The sequence below is a fragment of the Ornithorhynchus anatinus genome, chromosome 12, assembly GCF_004115215.2.
Source record: "Ornithorhynchus anatinus isolate Pmale09 chromosome 12, mOrnAna1.pri.v4, whole genome shotgun sequence".
In the NCBI taxonomy this organism is placed as follows: domain Eukaryota; kingdom Metazoa; phylum Chordata; class Mammalia; order Monotremata; family Ornithorhynchidae; genus Ornithorhynchus; species Ornithorhynchus anatinus.
In genome coordinates, this window is record NC_041739.1 from 40,479,336 (window position 1) to 40,492,070 (window position 12,735).

The window sequence follows — 12,735 nt, forward strand, 5'->3', positions numbered from 1 at the left end:
CCCATCCTGCCAGCAAGGGCGAAAATGGAACTGGTACAGAAAACAAAGTCATTAGAGTTTCATGCAGTATTCGCAAAGCCAATTTTAAGAGGCCTTTGTTCAATTTTAAGCTGTCTCAAATGCTTCCGCTATCCTGGAATCACGTTGAGGTGCCCTGTGATAGAACTTCCTTAAAAGCAACAATTTCTATGGCTGTGCAAGCTGTGCAACGACATAATAACCCTGTCAGCAAACAATGGATGGAAAGAAAGGTTTGGAGAGAGGGGTACAAGAAGAAAATGGGAAACGGACCCATTTTTTTGTGCTCCAGTCTTAGGCAATCTAATCAGTGCCACCAGATTGGGTCCGGACCTTCTTCCCAGCTGTTAGGAGCCATTTATTCCACAGTTTTTCAAGTTTGTAGAAAAGCATCATGGCCTTTGGGGCGGGTTAATTTTTGCCTGTGTGGGGTTGGTTGAAGGTTATAATTGCAAACAGCTGAGCCAACTCTGCTGAGGTGGGAGAGTCAAATGTGAAAATCTATCTACTGGTGATTCCAGGAGAGAGGCTCCTAAGAACCCCAAGGGCCAGACCAATGGGCTCCCCAGGAGAATTTTCATCACTTCTCAGGTTGTGAACTTCTCCTAAAATGATTAATTCAGGGTTGCAACAACTTGGTTCAGAACCCCAGAAGGACAGACCATCACAGTCTTCATTTTCCTAAGTGACCCATTAAAGTTATTTTGGACACAAACCAGGATTTAGGGATTGTTAGGGTCGGTGGGGCTGTGTTTTCAACTTTTTCCTTAGCTTTTACCCCTTTTGGGGGGCATGTCTAAAAAGGTTTACATTGGACACTGATGGTGCTCAATAGTGCTGGACACATCTCTCCCAACTATACACACATACTCTCTCTCACCCACACACCCACAATAATGGACAGGAGAAACAGCTGAAAATGAGACTGTCTAGTATAAAATCAGACAAATGGCCACCCAATCAATTAATCAGTGCTCAATCAATTGAGCATTTACAGTATGCAGAAGGCTGTAATAAACACTTGGGAGAGTTCAGTACAATACAGTGGGTAGACACAATCTATGCTCTCAAGGAGCTTAATAGTGGGGGGAAATAGACATTGAAATACATTACAGGCAAAGGGAAGAAACAGAGCATAAGAATTATTTTCATTACTATTATTATGGTATTTGGTAAGCGCTTATTATGTGTGAAGCACTGTTCTAACCTCTGAGCCCTGTTTTAGGAGTATGGACATAAGTACTGTGGTCACGGGGTGAGTATCAAAGTGTTTAGGGAGTAGGACTAAGTTCATGGTTACTGCAGAAAGAAGATTAGGTTAGGGAGAAAGAGATTAGTCAGGGAAGACTTCCTGGAGGAACTATGATTTTACTAGGGCTTTGAAGAGAGAGAAAGTGGTGGTCTGTCAGTTGTGAAAAGGGAAGGAGTTCCAGGCAGGAGCAAGGGGTAAATGACAAGAGAAATTGAGACTGAGGCAGAGTAAGTAGGTTGGAGTTAGAGGAGTGAACTGTGCAAGCTGGGTGGTAGCTTGTTCCTCTTAGGTAGGAGCCGGAGAGTTGACTGAATGTCGTAAAGCTGATGGAGTGAAGTTTCTGTTTGATGTGGAGATAGGTGGAGGATTTGGAGGACTGGGGAAATGTGCATGGGGTAAGTTTTTTAAAAAATGATGATCAGGAAGCAAAATGAAATATGGACTGGTAAGGATGGAGGCAGGGAGGTCAAGGAGGCTGATTCGGTGGTCAAGATGGGCTATGACAAGTGCTTGGACCAGCATTAGTAGGCCCGGACTCCCAACTAAATCAACTAAATACAATAAATGAATTATGGAATGAATACAAAATGAAATTCATAGCTTTGCCTAGCTTGGCCACGAAAACGAATATCTACTCATACCCAGAGCCTAGTGAAAATGAATCCAAGGGACTACGGGACCATTGATATACTTTGTCTCTCCATTCAACTACTTTTCTGGTTGGTTTTCATGGAAATCTGAGGTGGCTGGAGGCATACGCTGCAGGGAGATACATGTGACTGCCAAGTTAAGTGATATGGAGAAAAGGAAGGCATGGGGATTGTGATAATAATTATTATTATTATTGTTATTAATAATAATAGTTTCAGTGCTTACTATATGCCAAGCGCTGTAGTAAGTACTGGAGTAGATATATGATCCTCAGGCCCCATAAGGGACTCCCATTCTAAGAAGGAGGAAGAACAGGCAAGGAATCCCAATTTTCCAAAAGAGGTGACTGAGGTAACTGAGAAAAGTTAAGTGACTTGCCCTAGGTCACTCTGACTGGTCACACCCTGGCTAGGCTAACAAGCCTAGCTCACTTAAACCGGAGGGGCTGGCAGTTAGAGATAGGAAGCGCTACCGATCCGGAAGAGGCTGGGTGAACGATCAGCCCGATAGTTTAACCGGAATGAATGAATTCCAATGGATCTTGTCACATGATCTTTTTTCCCCAAAATATGGCCAACAGAGGGGAAGAGGATCGGGAAGTTGCAAGGTATAGCTGGGGATAGCTTATTATTATTATTAATTTAGTAAAAAACACTTAAGAAACATCGAATAGAGAGTAGACTAGACTTGGTCCCTGGGCAACCCAGGGGCTTACCATCCAAGAATGGGGTTGGAGGGCGATGAGGGGGTGGGGGACGGGAAGGAAACTGAATCACAGGGAAAGACTCTTGGTAGTACATTGGAACTCTATCACATCGAAGTGGAGAATCGCCTCTACCCAGAATTGGGGACCCCCCATTCTGTCAGCCCTGTGTGTTGCCAGTAACTAGTCAGACCTCCTCACTGGAGCTAGGAGAAGTAGGTATTCCCCCTTGGGAACATGATTCCTAGATGATTCGAAAGGTAGCCTATGTTGAGTTGATTTGAAAAGTAGTCCCCGCCTGAAATGAAAGGCATCCCTTGCTGGGTGATTTGAAAGTTAGCCCCTGGGTCATTTAAAAGGTAGCCGTGTTGGGGTGAGTTGAAAGATGGCCCCTGGAGACAACCAGTGACTCCTTCCCCGTTTTACCAGCTGCTAGAAATCGGGTACCATGCTGACCAGCGTACTTACTGCTTATTAGTCTAGGAATAGCTTGGCTCTCTGTAGATTCTCTCTCACAATTCTCTGTACTATAATCTTAATAAACCTGTGTCTTCAATTCTGCAAATCCAGTTCCAACCCCCCCAGTCCTTGACCTCACAAGTCCGCCCGGTGACAGTCACACAGCAGACCGGTGGTGGATCCGGAATTGGAACCCAGGTGCTCTGACACCCAGGCCCATGCTCTTTCCATTAGGCCACATTGCTCCTGAGAGGGAGAGATAACATGATTGAACCAAATGCAGATTTTTCTGGCTCATTGAAGCTTTTTCAAGCCTAATGATTTTTCAGTGATTATTTGCCAGCCAGAAATAGTAAAACTGATCGTGGCCCTGAGTCTCAAAAACTCTCCCCTTCATCAGGCTGTGTGACACGGAGGGAACCATTTAACTGCCACCGCTCAGTTTCCACATCCATCAGGGCTGTGGAATAGATTGATCTCATCAGTGATTGTCGAGCCACTTTGAAGGAACGAGGTTCTACACCTCTAGTGCGTATTATTAAATTCAAAATTATGGTTCCCATAGCAACCGTAACTAGGCCAAGTTGCACTCGTAGGGTAAGGGGAAAATGGAACAAATAACTGCGCTGAATCCATGTCTCTTTTCAACTGTTTGTGTTGGCGAATTCTCGTTTGGCTTCTCCCAGCTTTGCAAGCTGGGTTGTTTCGAAGCCCAAGGGAGAGGCAATTTCTTGCTCATTTGAAGATTCCCACGCTTGTAAAATTTCACGTACATTAAGTAATATGCAGACTACTTTATTTCAACAAATCCCTACTCTCTGGAGTATAAAGATCATTGTGTGTGCCTAGTTATCCTTGGCTTTCAAAGGAGATACAAGCAGGCAAAACAGTAAGGCCTGTAATTTTTAAAACCTGAGAATACATGTTAAAATAATATTAAATATTATGGACAATGTTATTTATATTTGCATCTCCCCCACAAGATGGTAAGCTTTCTGAGGGCGGGGTTTCGTGTCAGTTAACTCTTTTTTTACTTCCCAACAATGCTTTGCCCAGAGTGCATGCTCGAGAAATATTATTGATCGATGTTGGAATAGGTAGAAAATAATCAGACCCAGGACTTGCCCTTCTTAGGGCTCTCGATTTGAGTGGCAGAATGGGCATCTTATCCCCTATTTTACAGATGAGGAAACTGAGCTGGAAGGAGGTTAAGCAGGCATTAGAATCCAGTTTTCCTGACTCCCAGTTCTATGCTCTTTCAACTAGACTGTGCTAAATCCTCAAAACATCTCCTGTGGAACCACATAAACGTTAACTATGAGGGTCTCCTTTCAAGAGCATCAGATGAGTTGGGGCCTGAGATTTCAGGGCTGAGAACCTACATAAAGAATTGATTATGGGATCACGGCCTGTCCAGATGGGAAGGAGAAACAGATCTCTAATTTGACTTCAGTGGCTCCTTCCCCAGAGGAAGGTTGGGGTGCGCCCAGGCCTCCGGACAATCTAATTTTCAGCTGATCCTTCCCCTGTCCAACAAAAATATGACCTGGAATGGCTTTTCATTTTTTTTTTTTTAGGTTACGTGCTTACTATGTGCCAGGCCCTGTTCTAAGCACTGGGGGGTAGAGAAGCAGCGTGGCTCAGTGGAAAGAGCACGGGATTGGGAGTCAGAGGTCATGGGTTTGAATCCCGGCTCCGCCGCTTGTCAGCTGTGTGACTGTGGGCAAGTCACTTAACTTCTCTGTGCCTCAGTTACCTCATCTGTAAAATGGGGATGAAGACTGTGAGCCTCACGTGGGACAACCTGCTTACCCTGTATCTACCCCAGCGCTTAGACCAGTGCTCTGCACATAGTAAGCGCTTAACAAATACCAACATTATTATTACACAAAGTAATCAGGTTGGACGCAGTCCATGTCCCACGTGGGCTCCTGGGATTAATCCCCATTTTTTCAGATGAGGTAACTGAGGGACAGAGAAGTGAAGCGATTAGCCCAAGGTCACACAGCAGACAAGAGGTGGAGTCAGGATTAGAACCCAGGTCCTCTGGCTTTTTGGCACCCAACTTTCCTCTGCTTCAACTCCAGCAGCTGAGATCTGCACCTTAGAAGAGGGTTTGGGAGGAACACAGAGACTAGGGAACAAGTGGGGGAAGAAAGCCAGAGGTCACAGAGAAATGCTCTAGCCAGGTCGAAGTGAACTCAGGAAACTTCCACAAAATGGCACATCTGTTATTTCCCTGTGCATCTCTGTAGAGGGTATTTTCGAGAACTGGCAGACCCTTCCCCACTGAGGAGCCTTCCGAGGTCTGCCCTGACTGGCAGGGTGAGACAGAGAATTTGATGCATTCTGCATGGACATTTGGCATGCTGGAGATCAACCTGCCCAATGGTCACTGGACAGGCCAGCCAGGTGGGGAGGAGGATAGACGCTTTCCCTTCTCTGTCATTTTTTCCATTGTTCTTTTTCTATTTTGCTGTTTTTATCATTTCAATCTTTCCCTGTGATTCAGTTTCCTTTCCCTCCCTAATCCCCTCATTGCCCTCCCACCCCATTCTTGGATGGTAAGCCCCTGGTTTGCCCAGGGATCATGTCTAGTCTACTCTCTATTCGATGTTTCTCAAGTGTTTTTTTACTAAATTAATAATAATGGTATTTGTTAAGCGATTACTGTGCATCAAGTACTGTTTTAAGCATTGAGGTAGATACAAGTTAATCAGGATGGACACAGTCCCTGTCCCACATGGGCCTCACAGTCTTAATCCCCATCTTACAGATGAGGAAACTGAGGTACAGAGAAGTGAAGTGGCTTGTCCAAGGTCACACAGCAGACAAGTGGTGGAGCGGCATTAGAACCCAGGTCCTTCTGACTCCCAAGACCGTGCTCTACCCACTAGACCATGCTGTTTGTACTTAGCAGTCTGCACATGGTGGATCCTCAACCTTGTCTTCAGAACGAATTAAGTGCTCACACACTCATTCCATTCAATTGATCAATTGTAGTATTTATTGAACATCTTCTCTGTGCAGAGCAGGATACTAACCTGCTTAGAGAAGCAGCGTGGCTCAGTGGAAAGAGCATGGGCTTGGGAGTCAGGGTCATGGGTTTGAATCCCGGCTCCGCCGCTTGTCAGCTGTGTGACTGTGGGCAAGTCACTTCACTTCTCTGTGCCTCAGTGACCTCATCTATAAAATGGGGATTAAGACTGTGAGCCCCACATGGGACAACCTGATCACCCTGTATTACCCCAGCACTTAGAACAGTGCTCTGCACATAGTAAGCACTTAACAAATACCAACATTATTATTATTATTATTATTATTAACCATTTAGGAGAGTACAACAGGGTTTGGAGATGAGATTCCCCACCCTCGAGAAGCTTGCAGTGTGGTGAAGGAGACAGATGCTGAAATAAATGACAGGTAAGAGGAAGCATCAGTTTTCCAAGATATGTACGTAAGTGCTTAGATATCGTGGAATGCAGAAGGGTTAATAGAAGGGGAAATAGGGTGGGAAAATGAGAGATTAATGGGAGGGAGATGTGACTTTAACACGTTTATGAAGATGCAGGGAGAAGACCAGGAGCCTGCTAGAGGTGAAGAGGGAGGGACTTCCAGGGAGGAGGGAGAGTACGACCAAGAGGTAAATGGCAAGAAGAGACGAGAACAAAGGCACCCAGAGTGTTTGGTTGACTTGAAAGGAGTGAGGCGCGTGAGCTGGAGTGTTGTAAGTGAGGAGCTAGGGGAAGGACGCAAAGGTTTGAGGGAGAGTTGACTGAGTGATGTGAAGTCACTGGTCAGGAGTTTCTGCTTGAGGAATGGGCAACGGCTAGAGGATTTTGAGGCACGGGGAGATGTTTGTAAAATGATGTTTAGATCGATGATCTGGGTAGCAGAGTGAAGCAAGCTCTGGAGTGAAGAGAGACAGGAGGGCAGCGAGGACCTGATGCATTCGTCGAGTCTGGATGTGAACAGCGGCCGGGCCGTTGCCAAGGCACTTTGGATGGAGGGGTAGGGGAGGATTCTGGAGATGCTGTGGAGAAAGAACTGACAATTTGGTAACTAACTCAGTATGTGGGTTGAAAGAGAGGAAGTTGAAGACTTTGGTGTTACCCTCTGACTCCTCCCTCTCTTACAAAAGGCATTTGTTAAGCACTTTCTATATGCACTGGGGTAGATATGAGCTAATCAGGTTGGACCCAGTCCCTGTTCCACATGGGGCTCAAAGTCTTTTTTTTTTAATCCCCATTTTACAGTTTAGGTAACTGAAGCTCAGACAAGCTGGCCAAGATCACAGGGAAGACAAGTGACGGAGCCGGGATTAGAACCCAGGCTTCTCTCTTCACAGGAACATCGGGGTAGAGATGTCCTGGAGGCAGGGAGAAATGCGAGATGGCAGAAAGGTTGGGGCTGGGAGGTGTCTATGAGAGTCACCCATGTAGAGGTGGTTGGTGATGCCTGAGAGTGAATGAGCTTCCTGAGAGAGCGGATGTAGATTCAGAATAGAAGGGGACCCAGAACTGAGCCTTGAGGGACAGCCATCAAGTAGGCAAACAGGACCGTCGCACATTTCAAGATGCAGGCAAAGTGTTTTTTTCTACCTAGAAGACCCACAATGGCAGCGGCATATTGTCAATTACGTGCTGTAGCATTATGGCGCTATAAGGCCATTATATTTATAACTATTAATTATATTCATACATAGATTTACATCATAGTATATTAATATTATATATTGATTGTAAAATTACTATAGTTATAAATCACTTTGTTTCAGGAAGCAGCGTCCCCGAGTGGAAAGAGAATGAGCCTGGGAGTCAGAGGCCCTGGATTCTAATCCCGGTTCCACCATTTACTTGCCGTGTGATTTTAGGCAGGTCATTTAACTCGGTACCTATTCTTGTCTTCTCCTGCCCGTGTTGGCCGGCTATTTTTTTCAGGATTCCTGCAAGGCTGCCCACTTTCTGGAACGTTCTAGGCAGATATATCTGAATATATCTGTATATGTCTGTAACCTATTTATTTTAATGTCTATCTCCCCCGCTAGACTGTGAGCTGGTTGTGATGAGGGAATGTGTCTGATGCTATACTGTACTCTCCCAAGCACACTTAGTGCAGTGCTTTGCACAGAGTTGGGACCAGCACTCGTGTCTCCTGTTTGCAGAGCCAGGCTATTTCTACTAGAACAACAGCAGAGCTCTATCATTAAGTTCATGATGGGTAGTAGTCTGGCCTAGTTAAAAAAATCATGGACCTGGGAGTCAAGTGGCCTGAGTTCTAAGACCGACTCCACCACTTACCAGCTCTGTGAATCTCTGTGAATTCTCATCTACGAAACGGTAATAAAATCCCTTTGCTCCCTTCTCTCCCTCTTAGCCTGTGAGTTCTGTGTGGTACAAGGTCTGTCTCTGGTCTGATTATCTTGTATCTACTCCAGAGCATAGCATAGTGCTTACCACATAGTAAGGGCTTATTAATGCCATCCCCCTCTCAAAGGGAGGAATGTCTTAATCAGGTAGTAAGAGTTAAATTTTGTTTCCAGGTATTAATCTTTGATTCCACATAGTGAACCAGGCAAAACTAAGATGAGGTCGATACTCACTTTTTTTCGGGAAGCAGCGTGGCCTAGTGGAAAGAACATAAACCTGGGAGTCAGAGCCCTGAGTTCTAATTCCCGCTCTACCATTTACATGCTGTGTGACTTGGAGCAAGTCACTTAACTTCCCTGTGCCTCGGTTCCCTGTTTAATACCTCTTCGCCTTCTTATCCGTGAGCCCCATGTGGGAGCTGATTGTCTTGTGTCTATCCCAGTGCTTGACATATAGTATTATTTTTAATACCACAATTATTACTATTATTATTCCTGGGAACTTAGCTGTCACTGCTTTTTTTCCCTGACACCAGGACATATTCCCTCCCCTCATCTCCACTTTCTGCTGAGAAGGTCTAATTCAGATCTTCACTCTCCTTCTTTCCCCCCTACTCAGTCTTCTCCCCAGTTGCCAAACTAACCGGGATTACTACCCTCTTCCCAGGATAGTGACTACCAGCTTTAACGTGAGGGCAAATATATTGCCTCCATTTTTTAGTGCATATAAGGTTCACACCAGTTTAAGTTTCATAGTGTCTTGCTTCATTAGGGTGAAAAAAAAAGATCTTAAGCATTCAGCTACAACTATTGCCATAAATAGGGTAATTTACATAATTCACCTCTTGTCATATTTTGTGGAAGTGCTTCAATTATAAGGTCTATGCTAAATCTGGAAAGGAAAAACAATGCTGGATATCATTATAGAGAATGCCCTTAAATTTTCTAATGATTTATGGTCTACATTGAAAGGAAATACACATCTTCACTAGAATTTGCAAATCACAGCCACATAACCACTTACATTCCAGATTTTCATCCTCAAACACTAACAAAATAGTATTTAAAATTGAATTTTAAGTTTGTATATTTTTATATATAAGCAGAGCTACACTGGCCTAATTATATTTGATATCAAAAATAATAGCTCTGATGATAGCATTTCAAACATACCCAGAGCCAATTTGTCTGGAGCATGAAAATTCTAAGAGTCACAGGGCAGATTTTAGTGAATTTGATTGAGTTCCAGATCCCCTCCAGCATTTTAAACTACCACCCAGCACTGACAGTCTGCAGATCATTGTTTGTGACAGTATGAGAACTAAAGATAGAGAATCTGACTTCCCAAGGTTTCTGCAGTTTGCGACAGGAAAACGGTGACTTTTTAACTGGAGTAGTCATAATAATAATAATGATGATGGTGTTTGTTAAGCACTTACTATGTGCCAGGCACTGTCCTAAGCACTGGGGTGGATACAAGCAAATCGGATTGGTCACGGCCCCTGTCCCACATGGGGCTCAGCATCCCAATCCCCATTTTACAGGTGAGGTAACTGAGGCACATAGAAGTGAGGGGACTCGCCCAAGGTTGCACAGCAGAGAGGTGGCGGAGCTGGGATTAGAATCCATGACTTTCTGACTCCCAGGCCTATCCTCTACCCACTAGGTCATGCTGCTTCTCCAAAATCACTGGTACAGCCTTCCCTCCCTCCTTGACCATCTCATTCCCCACTCACAATCCCTTCTTCGTCCTTGCATAGCCATGGAATGCTAAACTGTCTGTCCTGCTCTTCCCAATCAATCAATCCAATAATCAATGGCATTTGTTGAGCACTAACTTTGTGCAGAGCACTGAGGTCTTGGAAGAATACAATTTAGTTGGCAGACATGATCTTATAATTTAGTGGAGGAGACAGACGGTGAAATAAAGTACAGAGAGAGAAGCAGTGTTGCCTAGCGGAGAGAGCATGTGCCTGGGAGTCAGAAGGACCTGGGTTCTAATCCTAGTTCCGCCACTTCACTGCTGGGTGACCCTGGGCAAGTCACCTAACTTCTCTGGGCTTCAGTTAAGTCATCCATAAAATGAGGATTATGACTGTGATTCCTCTGTGGGCCAAGGACTATGTCCAACCTGATTAACTTGTATCTACCCCCGGTACTTAGTACAGTGTCGGGCATATAGTAAGTGCTCAGCACACAGTAAGTGCTCAATAAATATGATTGAATGAATATAGTAAGCACTTAACAGATACCATAAAAAAGTACAGATAGGGGAAGCAATGGAATATAAGGATAATAATACTAATGATGGTATTTGCCAGGCACTGTGCTAAGCACTGGGGTAGATACAAGCCAATCGGGTTGGACCCACTCCCTGTCCCATATGGGGCTCACGATCTCAATCCTCATTTTACAGATGAGAGAACTGAGGCCCAGAGAAGTGAAGTGACTTGCCCAAGGTCGCAAAGGAGACAAGTGATGGAGTAGGAATTAGAACCCATGACCTTCTTACTCCCAAGCCCGTGTTCTATAGGTACCTAGGTGTTGCGAGGGTGGGAGTAGGGTGAGCATCAAAGTACTTAGAGGGTGAGACTCAGATGAGAGGTAGTCTGGGAAGGCTTCCTGAAAGAGGAGTTATTTTTCTAGGGCTTTGAAGCTAGGAAAAGCGTGGTCTGATGCCAAGTGGAAAAGAGTTCCGGGCTGGGGGGAGGATCTGAGCAAGGGACCAACAGTGAAAGAGATGAGATTGAGGTACAGTAAGTAGGTTGTTGTTAGAGGACTAAAGTGTGCAAGCTGGGTCATGGTGAGAAAAGAGTGAGATTAGATAGGATGGGGCGAGCTAATCAGGAGCCTTAAAGCCGAGAGTGAGGAATTTCTGTTTCACGTGGAAGTGGATGGGCAGATGGAGGTTTTTCGAGGAGTGGAGAGTTTGACTATTTAGAAAAATGATCTGATGATAACGATGATAATAGCATTTGTTAAGCCCTTACTATGTACTCAGCACTTTTCTAAGCACTGGGGTAGATACAAGGTAATCAGGTTGTACCACGTGGGGCTCATGTCTTTATCCCCATTTTATAGATGAGGTAACTGAGGCAGAGAGAATATGAGCAACTTGTCCAAGGTCACCCAGCAGACAAGTGGCAGAGCCGGGATTAAAACCCATGTCCTCTGACTCCCAGGTCCGGGATCTTGCCCCTAGGCCAAGCTGCTTCTCTAGGCATCAGTGTGAAGTATGTACCGTAAAAAAGGGGAGGCTGGAGGCAAAGGGGGTCAGAGACGATGCTGATGAGTGGATTGGTCTAGCGTCGTAGCAGTTTGGATGGAGGGGACGGAGAAGATTCTCCAGATCTTGTGAAAGTAGAACTGACTGTATCTGATGCAGACTAAATGGTGCATTGGTCCAGTGAATGAGAGAGATGAGTTGAGGAATATGCCAATGTTGTGGGCTTGTGAGACGGAGGATAGTGGTGATGTCTACAGCCATGGAAATGTCAGAGGGAAGAGAGGGTTTTGGTGGGGAGTCTAGTAGCTCTATTTTAGTCGTGTTAAGTTTGAGGCTTCAGCGGGTCATCCGAATAGAGATGTCCTGAAGACAGGAAGAAATATGAGACTGCAGAGAAGGGGAGAGGTCAATGTTGGAGAGGTAAATATGGGAATTATTCATGCAGTGATGGTAGTTAGTCAATTGTAGTTATTGAATGATTACAGTGTGCAGAGCACTGGGAGCGTTCAATATAGTACTGTATAACACTATAACAGACACATTTCCTGCCCATAGCAAGCTTTTAGTCTAGAGGGAGAGACAGACATTAATATAAACAGATAAAATTACAGGTATGTGTCTGTAAGTGCTGTGGGGCAGAGAGTGGGAATGAATAAAGAGAGCAGGTCAGCGTCATGCAGAAGGAAGTGGAAAAGAGGGCTTAGTCACGGAAGGCCGCTTAGAGGAGATGTGCCTTCAATAAGGCTTTGAAGTGGGGGAGAGTAATTGTCTATCGGACATGAAGAGGGAGGGTGTTCCGAGCCAGAGGGAGGATGTGGATGAGAGGTAGGCAGCGAGATAGACGAGATCGAGGTGCAGTGAGAAGGTTAGCCTTAAAGGAACGAAGTGTACACTCTGGTTGTAGTAGGAGTAGCGAGGGGAGGCAAAATAATACAAGGTGATTGAGCGCTTTAAAGCCGATGGTAAGGAGTTTATGCTTGAGGTAGAGGTGGTTGGGCAACCACTGGGCACTCTTGAGGAGTGTGGAAACATGGCCTGAATATTCCTTTAGAAAAATG